We start from the raw sequence: 10,175 nt of genomic DNA, 5'->3' as shown, positions 1-10,175 counted from the left end.
TAACTAAACTACAATATCCAACAGCCAAGCTAACACTAAATAAGTATGTATAACACTAAAAGCTATGCTAAAGATTAGGATATGCTAATGCTATATGCTAATGATATATGCTAATGCTGAACTACCGCTAACCTCCTACACTCGCTTGCACATCCAACTCCCAACTCGCCACAAGGCGTGGCCGAGACTCGATGCTTTTATAACTTTGACACAGAGCTGCTACATAGTACTCTACTAGTTCATGTAGTATCTTTCTCTTTAGCCATTGGCTAAAGTGTATTCAAAATGACTCAAACTCTATGTTTTAAGCTGAAGGTGGCGCTATGCTGTGGTATTTAGGCAGAATTTTTAATTTTAAAGAAAATGCACCAAAATGCTAAAATAATGAATACACACATTTAAAACACTATTAGACACTCATTTATACAGTTCATCAGCAAAAAAAAGTTAATTTAGACATTTCTTGCTCTTTAAAGGTGTGTTTTGTCTGAACGATAAATATGACCTTTACAAGTTTCCAGACTGATCAGTTAAAACACAACTAAGACACCGATCTTTAGACTATTTTCAATTTACACAGTTATTCACTTTGAATTTTTTAATTCTTTAAACCAGAAATGGGGAACCCTGGTCCTCGAGGGCAGGTATCCTGCATGTCTTTGCACCAATACTTCTGATTCAGTGGTTTGCTGTTCTGCAGCTCATCAAGCTCTGCAGAAGCTTGTTAATCACCTGCTGATTGAAATCAGGTGGCCATAGATAATGTTCATAAAAATTTATTTTATTCTATATTTCTAAACTAATGATGACAGAACATATAATGATAAATGATGGTTGGAAAAGATAGCACACAATAAATGAAATGATGGAATGTAATCTTAGAAGTTTTGTAGCAAAACCTTGTTAAGTATCTGAGATATTTGTGATGCCTGGGTTGTAAATCAGTCTGATTGTATGGTTTAACAAGCTATCAATTATTCATAAAACCATCCGACACCATTGTTCATGTTTATGTTTATGTATTTAGCAGACGCTTTTGTCCAAAGCGACTTACAAGTGATAATCGGCACGTTGCCCTTGAGGCTAACAACAACAATAACAACAACTTGACATCAATCATGGAGAGGAGGGAACAAGGAGTGGACAGTAGAGAGGGGGACGGGTGCAGGGAGGGTGCTAGTTAAGAAGATGCTCTCTGAAGAGCAGGGTCTTCAGGAGTTTCTTGAAAATTGAAAAGGAAGCCCCTGTTCTGGTAGTGCTTGGAAGGTCATTCCACATTTGTGACAATCTGGATTGTCCTGAGCGTGGTGTAGGCACTGCTAGCCAACGATCCTGTGATAACCGGAGCGGCTGGGCCGAGACGTAAGCCTTTGCAAGAGGATTCAGGTAAATGGGAGCTGTACCATCTCTGACTTTGTATGCTAGTGTTAGCAATTTAAATTTGATTCGTGCTGCTAGCGGTAGCCAGTGGAGCTCAATGAACAGAGGGGTGACATGTGCTCTTTTTGGCTGATTGAAGACCAGACGCGCCGCTGCGTTCTGGACCATTTGAAGAGGTCTCACAGTACAGCCTTCAAGACCAGTTAGAAGGGCATTGCAGTAATCGAGGCGGGAGATGATGGTAGATTGCACCAGGAGCTGGGTGGCATGTTGTGTTAGGTATGGTTGTCTGGTTGTAATGCCATGTTGAATGCGCTTTATAAATAAAATGGTATGGTATGGTATGGTATGGTCTGATCTTTTGTATGTTATACAGCGCAAAGCGGCATGAACGAGCAACAGAGGCAACATGATCTTTAAAGGTCAGGTGTTCACCAATCACAACACCCAGATTTCGAACTGCCTTTGAAGGAGCCAGAGATAAAAAGTAATTTTGGATTGAGATATTGTGTTGTATGGATGGTTTTAAAGAGGTTGAGTTGGAGATGGTGGGGTTTCATCCATTTTGATATGTCAGAGAGATAGTTTGATATTCGTGCAGAGACAGTTTGGTCGTCCGGTGGAAATGACAGATAGAGCTGGGTGTCGTCTGCATAGCAGTGGTAGGAGAAGCCATGTGATCGAATGATCTCACCCAGTGAGGTGGTGTATATGGCAAAGAGAAGAGGTCCTAGTACAGAGCACTGGGGGACTCATGTGGCAAGATGGTGCACGGTAGAGGATTGTCCAAGCCAAGATACACTGAATGATCATCCTGTGAGGTACGATTCAAACCAGGCGTCTGCTTTCTCTGTGATGCCCATGGTAGAGAGTGTGGACAAAAGGAAGCCACGGTTGACAGTGTCAAATGCAGCCGATAAGTCGAGCAGGATAAGCACTGCGGATTTGGCAGTCGCTCTAACTTCTTTTAAGGATTCCGTCACTGCTAACAGAGCAGTTTCAATGGAGTGGCCCTTTTTGAACCCAGATTGGTGAGAGTCAAGCAGACAGTTTTGTGAGAGGTATTCTTTGATCTGCTTGAAAGCCACCCTTTCAATGATTTTGGACAGAAAAGGGAGGGGAGAGATAGTTCGGTAGTCCTCCACATGATTTAGAGGAAGAGATGTTTTTTTTCAGCAGCGGTTTAACCTGAGCATGCTTGAGAGAGGTGGGAAATGTACCGGATGTCAGTGAATCGTTGATCACATGTGTGACTGCTGCGGCTACTGTAGGAGCAATAGCTTAGAGCAGCTTAGTCGGAATCAGAATCAGAATAAGCTTTATTGCCAGCACTCCAGCGACCCAGAGTATAGGAACTTGACTCCGCAACACAACCTGACCAAGGTTAAACACACACACATGTAGACAAAAACAGGTACAGGCAGTCACGAGAGCAGCCAGAACGGTGCTCATTTCATTAGATGAAAAGGGTGTTACATGAGGATAATTGGGGTAAGGTAAAAAAAAAAAGGCATAGCAGAGTTAGACCCAGTGGGGAGTAACTCTATTATACAAAAAAACTCCTCAACATAGAAGCACGAACATCACAGATTCAAAACATCAGAGTCCGATGGGGAGGCGGGGTTGGGCGGGATCCTGAATCCTCCAACGGGAGCTGCCATTACGGCGCTCAGCCAGCTGCAGTCAGACAGGTGGGAGGGAGAAATGAGGGACAGAGAGCACATTGTTTCCTGCAGGTTGCTGACCTAGAAGCAGAAGTCACAATCTGAAGGCAGGGGGGAAAGGTCGGGACACAGCATCTGTCAGCATTCCTCCTTTTGTGGGGGTGTGTTGATGGCAGCCTTGGAGGCTGCTTTGGCGTCAGATAAGGATAAACAAGACTTTGTTTAGGGCAGGCAGAGATAATTTTCCTCTCTGCCTTGGAGTCTATAAGTGGTCATTCATTTCCACCAATGAAGCCAATTATACGTTCTAAACATCCCCACACCATCCGGCGACCCTCTCCGAGATGACATCCATCTTGCGCACTAACACAGGCAATGCTGCGAGGACATTGTCCAGCTTACGGTTCACCTCGAGTAACGTCCCAGTCTGTGAGGTCACCGCACGGGCGGCACATTCCGTGGGTGCGGGTCGCACTCCAATCGCTCCAGTCTTCCCAAATTTCCAGAAAACCAGATATCCTCCCACTCCAATCAGAAGAAATCCAGTGATCATCAGGCCGAATATCCACAAATCTTCCACGTCCTCGATGGACAACTGAGAGAGGCATACGATTCGCCAGACCTCCCAAGAATCGAGTGCATATCCCGCTGCGAATGTCCACTCGGGACAGGTGGGAGCCCCCTTCTCCGTTCTCATCGTAGAAAAAATCTTATCAATCACATTGAATGACCAGTTAATTAAGTCCATTTTCCAAAAAAGAAGTAGTGATTTCAGGAGAAATGCAGAGAAGTGCTCTGTAGGCAGACAGGACAGAGAGCCTTGGGAAAGCAGATAATGGAGCTGAAGAAAAAGCGTCTGTACTCTCTGAGAGCTGGATAAGGAGTCCAGTGGGCATGTAGTAGGGCGGCTGCACGTGAGAAGCTTGGAGACACAGTTCTCAGTGAGAGGGGAAAAAAAGGAAAATGAAGCAGAAGGGCCTGAGATGGTTGGGCTAGAAGGAGTTTGTGGTAGTGAATGTTCAGGTGTGGCCAGTTGAGTAAACTGTTTGCTAGTAGCTGCCACTTTGTCAGTGAAGAATGAGGCAAAGGTGGCAGCTGATAGATTGTTGGTACGAGGTGGAGATGGAGGGTTGAGCAGAGTTTTGAATGTTGAAAATAGTTTCTGAGAGTCTGTAGAGCTGAGAATTTTGTCAGGGTAGAAAGCTTTCTTTGCATCAGTGATGCTGGCAGAGAATGAGGACAGTAATTCATGAAATCATTGTGCAGATCTACGATACCCGTGTAGGAAGCTCTCGGCAGTCCGGAGGAGAGGCAGCCAGATTGGTGATGTCACTAGAAGGAAGTGGCTCCTGGAAACTCAGAGTCGTAGATCCCTTTGAATTAAATTATCACCGGCCATAAGATGCTACCAGGGTCTGCTGGTTAGTTGTTCCACGTCTGATGGGTTGATGCATCTGATACCACTTGAGAGTGTTGTAGAGATGCTTTGACCTTGAGTCAAAAAGAGGATGGTTTCAAGTGCTTTGCTCACTCGGTCAGCCTAACCAGGAAGATGGCTGAGAACTGGCTAGTCCAGGAAGTGAACCAGCCTTTATTAACTAGTGTCTACAAATTTAGACAAGTCAGAATTTGACAAGTTTAAAGGGTGTTACCAAAATACCTCAGACACCCCTCCTTCACTCAGACACGTGGAGGTTGTTTCTTAATGTGAAGTAAATGTTATTAAACATTTATGTGTAGTGAATATATTAATCATTAACAATAATATGGTAATATTAATGTGTTCATACTGATAGATTACCATTATTTTACTGTTGGGGTTATTAGGTAAGCGAATAATTTGTAAGCTTTTACTTACTTTCGGATTCTTCAATAAATTCTGTAAATATGGAAGTATTTACCAATTTATTAATCAATTAAGATATTCTTAGATATCTTTGGGGCACCACCCCTTTTATAGGGGAAAATTAATCGAATCCAAAGATCTTATCAATCTGTCTGAAGTTCGTAGGCATCCGTTTAAGGAGCAGAGATTTTCAGTCAACACAAAAAAAATCGCTTGAGGCAAAACTGAATTGAATAACATTTAATTAAACAATGGAATAATAATGTAAAACAATCTGATATAATTGAAGATGTGTGTGTATTCAAAATGGTGTTCAAGGTGTGTGTGTGTGTGTGTGTGTGTGTGTGTGTGTGTGTGTGTGTGTGTGTGTGTGTGTGTGTGTGTGTGTGTGTGTTTGTATATGGATTCAAAATGGAGTCTGTATGCAAGATGTCTGATCCCTTTGTTTGGCTGAAGTGTGGGTGGCAACTTGCACTTTAACCTCCAAAGCACTTAGAATCAGAAGTAACTTAACCGTAAATCACTCAAAACATTTCGAAATGGTCATGAAGCTTCACCAAAGATTAATCATAAATTAATATATCTTATGTTAAACAGCTTGGCCACAGCTGACAACTATTTTAAGATATTAAACAATGACAAATCAAACAGTTTACTCTTTAAAATGCTCCCGATGACGTATTTTGGTACGAAAGAGAAAACACGAAGCTACTTTTAAAACGATCCGCGGTTTGATCGCTTATTTTGGTCTAGAAGAAACGAGAGAAGAAGAGAGACAGGAAAAAAAAACAAAAGCTTGCGTGAGCAAACCAAGGCGTCCCTTTTTGTTCGCGCTGCAGGTCAGATGTGATTCTCCATTGATTTCCAGCGGTTCTGTGTCCATATACATTAGCTGGAGTTGAGCAAAAGAGAGCAGATCTGCTGGGTTTTCCCTGCTTTTCAGCGGTTCTGTGTTTGATCCACTTAAGCCGCCAGGCCTCCCGCATGCTCACGTTGACCGGAGTCGTAGCAACCACCGCCTTCACCGCCAGTTAAACTGGACAAAAGAATGATAAGTTTCACTTCTGTCTCCCCTTTTATAGACTCTGGCGGTTCGCGGGCTGAGACTGTTGTGGGTTCTGCGCATGTACAGAACCCGTGCTCCACCTTGGCGATGACGTCATCACATTGCTTTCGGGCGCAAAACATCATGGGAAATGAAGTGTCTCTTGGCGCTGATGTTTGAATATGCTCTTTCAAAGCAATTTAGCACAGTCTTTTGGAGAAAATCACTGCACAGTAATTTCCTCATGAGGATAAATCCTCAACATTATTCAACAGTTACTAATCTGGTGTAATTTAAGATTTGAAACAAATCATTACAGGAATTACATTCATGTTAACCCATCATTCATTAATGTAGAGTATAGGACACATTATTAAAACACTTGCACAAGAGTGCAAAACATGGCTACAGAATGGTACTTCTGTCACGATCTGCCCCTGCCCTCCTGACTGTGTCTCTCTCCTGCCCTGATTAGTCCATATTGTTCTCACCTGTGTTTTCCTAATTAGCCTTGTGTATTTATACCACCTGTTTTGCTCCTGTCCTTTGTCGGATCATTGTATGTGCATGTCTCGTTTTGTCCTGTTGCTCCCGTTGCTATTAAATCCATTTTTATTTCATCCGTGCCTGCTCTTCTGCCTCCTGGAACCCTCCACCACACTTGGTCCATCTCCACTCCACCCGCAACATGACAGAATGATCTGACCACCCTGGACTTGTGGTGAGCTTAAAGTCTGTTCTGGAGGATTTTTTTTCTCTCCCGTTTCAGCTGAGGGAGATTCCAGCCTGGAGTTGTGTTTCTCGGCGCACCCTACCTGTTCTCGGGGTGGTCAAGCCCTTTGAGGTGATCCTGGCGCATCCTACCAGTTTTCGGGGTGGTCAAGGTCTTTTCTCCTCTCCTGCTGTTTTGCCCCGTCCTGTTCTTCATGGAAGCTGGAGTTTTGATGGAGGTGAAACCCCCTGCGCACGCCAGTGTTCTTCTGAGTGGCAGGGCTGGTCTTCCTGCTCCTTTCCTGCTTCCCTTCACACGAGCCTCCGCCGATGGACCCAGCTGATCGTGATGTGCACCTGCTCCGACCATATGTCGAGTACCTGCCGCCGAGCTGGGCTTCCTTGTGTCGCTCCTGCTGTTTCGTCCCACTTCCTGGTCCACGCCTGCAGGGTCTATGCCTGCAGGCCCTTCACGCTGCAGTTCCTGCTGGGTCCTATGCCTGCTGCTGCAGTTCCTGCTGGGTCCCACGCCTGCTGCTGCAGTTTGTTGTCTGTTCCAGTCAAGTCTTCGAGTCTGTCCCAGTCAAGTCTTTGAGTCCCTGTCCGAGTCAAGTCTTCGAGTCCCTGTCCGAGTCAAGTGTTCCCGTCCCTGTCCGAGTCAAGTGTTCCCGTCCCTGTCCGAGTCAAGTGTTCCCGTCCCTGTCCGAGTCAAGTGTTCCCGTCCCTGTCCGAGTCAAGTGTTCCCGTCCCGAGTAAAGTGTTCCTAGTCTCCTGTTTTGTGTGGCCTTGTGGGCGTCTGGTATCCGCCCCTTAAGGGGGGGGGGGGTACTGTCACGATCTGCCCCTGCCCTCCTGACTGTCTCTCTCCTAACCTTATTAGTCCATATTGTTCTCACCTGTCCCTCGTTAACCTTCCCATGTTTTCCTAATTAGCCTTGTGTATTTATACCACCTGTTTTGCTCCTGTCCTTTGTCGGATCATTGTATGTGCATGTCTCGTTTTGTCCTGTCGCTCCCGTTGCTATTAAATCCATTTTTATTTCATCCATGCCTGCTCTTCTGCCTCCTGGAACCCTCCACCACACTTGGTCCATCTCCACTCCACCCGCAACATGACAACTTCACTTAAAAACCTATAAATAACTTGTACTTCTACAGGTCTGAGGTCTGATTTAACTTACATGATAAATGAACTGCTATGGAGTTCATTTGGAATATCACCAGGAATACCTCCTTCAGTTCAAGGAAACAGAAAGTTAGACAACAAACAAGAGTTCAGTTTAATTTAACCAAACCCTGCATGTGCCACGCCCTCAGTATTCACACTAAGTGGTCTCCTTCTGGTTGACAATAGAGACATTTTACATACGTTTCACGACTTTTGGCAATATATGGGTTAGGGTTAGGGTTAGGGTTATATATATATATATATATATATGTATATATATATATATATATATATATATATATATATATATTTTTTTTTTTTTTTGTGTATTTAAAAAACTATTTATTCAGATAGTTAGGCGGAATAAAAGGCAAAAAGTAAAACTCAAGATTTGTGAATCTTTGGTTAACAGTTTTCAGATGCATGTATTCAATAATGAAGTGAAGCTGCGTTGTAAATACAAATATGATGTAAAATATGTATCTACCCTATAAAAAAGCACAATATAAAATAGAATGTGTGAAAACATGAATGTATGTCAGTCACAAAATTGGCTGTGGCACCTCCAAGTCACATGTTTTTGTTTCTGATGGGTAGGCTGTCACCATGGCAACCCAGATTTGGCGGGTTTGCTGGGTGATAACAAGGTGTTTAGGGGGGGCTGACGGATGATGAGGATGGGTGGGCACAGAGGGACAGAGATGAACTCCAAATTCTGCCTTTGTCCATTGTCCGTTAGATCACCTCTGTTAAAACTTTGTTTGGTGTGTGTGCATGTGTGTGTGTGTGTGTGTGTGTGTGTGTGTGTGTGTGTGTGGTGGGGGTGGCCGGGGGGTGTCTAGATCACCTCTATTTAAACGGCCTGAGAGGTCCCCCTAGCTCCCCTGTAATTGGAAGCATGAGTTTACCACAAGTTTGCACCCCAGTGACTCTACTGTGCAATGTCCATGTACACACCCCAGTTCAGGGTTCTTGGTTAGCTCCTGGGATAGCCTGGAAAGGGGTCCTGTCGGGTCAGCTCGGTGACATGGAGACACTTGCATATTATAAAGATGTGATAAAATTACCTGGAAGTTCCGAGAGTGGAAGCAAGTCATGTGGCAACTTTTCAACAGTATTCCCTTGCAGGGTTAAGGGACTGATCTTCTTTTTTGGGTTAGGAATCAAAAAAATGGTGTGTTTTTTTTTTTTTTGTGGGAAATATTGTTTTAAAATTGCTCCATTACCCAATGTTATTCAGCTGATGTTGATGTTCGGTCTTCCCTCTGTTTAGTGTGGTCATTTATCCACAGGGCACTTATTTATAAAAAGGAAATGTGTTAAAAACCTGAGAAAAGTATATTTTAACTGAACAATATTTGTGTTTATTTAAAGGTGATTATCACCACAGTAAGTATTTTCTTGTTAGTAAAACTGAATGAAAAAACAACACGGCGGTGTCATACGGAGCCCCTCTGATGACATGGTCCAAAAAAATAAATAAATTGTGGCCACGAAATAGACCCTTTTGCTACTTCACAAGTTGCGCGCGCAGCCTGGCAATGAGAGTGAAGGCTTCCTCATTCACACTCGATACTAAAACAGCGTTTTAAACCCTTTGTTTTGAAGTTCTGAGCACATTAAAATGTCGGGTTGTTGCGTGTATGGATGCCAGAATCGCTTCTCTTCAAGCAATGGACTGAAACTTTACAGAATTCCGAAGGGAGCACGTCCATTTCAACAAAATATAGATTTAAAAGAATGGTGTTGATGCTCAAATTATTTTCAAATAAACAATTCTTTAGGATTCAACTATGTTTGTATGTGTGTATTTTAGTGTGCATCTAATGTTGAAACCACAAAGATTTAATTAGTGCACAATCGAAATGTTTCTGACAATCACATACAAAGAAAATTTACAATTTTTATTTAGTTAAAAAAAACATAGCAGCAGATTTACATTTTTTTCATACACTAATGCAAAATCAGTTTTACATATTCTAGCAAATGACAGTAGCACTGTTTCTTGTCTGCATGGGATCATGGGAGTTGATAGTTTTTGGTGTTTTTTTTTTTGGGAACAACACTCTTACAGAGGTTTGTTAGAGCAGCACACACAATCACAATCTCATCTAGAATGTTGAGTTGTGACACAGGAATTACTGTTTGCAAAATCTTACAGTTCTTCCAGCGCCCTATTACTCGTTCAACGTGTATCCTGACACAAGACAGTTGTCTTGATGAGTCTACCTCCTGAGCAGAGAGCTGCTTTTTCCCTTTTGTGAAATGAGGTATACGTAGAGTGGCTCTACAAGCGGCAAGTTCATCTCGGATTTGAAATCCTCTATCAGCTAGAATCTCATCATTGTGTTCTAAAAGATC

The sequence above is a fragment of the Nothobranchius furzeri genome, chromosome 11 (assembly GCF_043380555.1).
Source record: "Nothobranchius furzeri strain GRZ-AD chromosome 11, NfurGRZ-RIMD1, whole genome shotgun sequence".
In the NCBI taxonomy this organism is placed as follows: domain Eukaryota; kingdom Metazoa; phylum Chordata; class Actinopteri; order Cyprinodontiformes; family Nothobranchiidae; genus Nothobranchius; species Nothobranchius furzeri.
The sequence above is the reverse complement of the archived record's forward strand: the minus strand, read 5'-3'. Positions refer to the sequence as shown.